This window comes from Emiliania huxleyi (genome assembly GCF_000372725.1).
Source record: "Emiliania huxleyi CCMP1516 unplaced genomic scaffold EMIHUscaffold_62, whole genome shotgun sequence".
NCBI lineage: Eukaryota > Haptophyta > Isochrysidales > Noelaerhabdaceae > Emiliania > Emiliania huxleyi.
This window is the reverse complement of record NW_005197351.1, coordinates 141,769-142,072: the sequence shown is the minus strand read 5'-3', so window position 1 is coordinate 142,072 and position 304 is coordinate 141,769. Positions and strand designations below refer to the sequence as shown.

Here is a 304-nt window from a genome sequence, read left to right as displayed (position 1 = left end):
CCCTCTCTGCCAGGTGGTCCACCCTCGCGGCTCGTACGACGAGCTGCGAGAGCTCGCGCGCGCAGCGCAGCACGACCCCTCCGCCGCCGCCTCGCTGCAGCCGCTGCCGCTCAGCGTCGTGCTCGACTGCGAGGGGTGCACGCCGCTCCTGCAGGTGACACTTCCGAGACGCGTCCGCCCCAAAGCCCACGCGGCAATGCGAGGCGGCCGGCCGGCACTTTGCCGCTGTCACACCGCGGCCCGCCACTCCTAGCCAGCCCGCCCGCGGTCCTCCTCCTCCCCCTTCTCCGCCCTAGCTGCACGG

General features: G+C 74.0%; 1 protein-coding gene across 1 annotated transcript in view; it reads left to right on the top strand.

The window, feature by feature from the left end:
- Nucleotides 1–304, top strand: part of EMIHUDRAFT_214623 (hypothetical protein) — a gene marked incomplete at both ends in the record, with an annotated part of 3,113 nt that overhangs the window by 913 nt on the left and 1,896 nt on the right. The gene's annotated exons all lie outside the window — the stretch shown is intronic.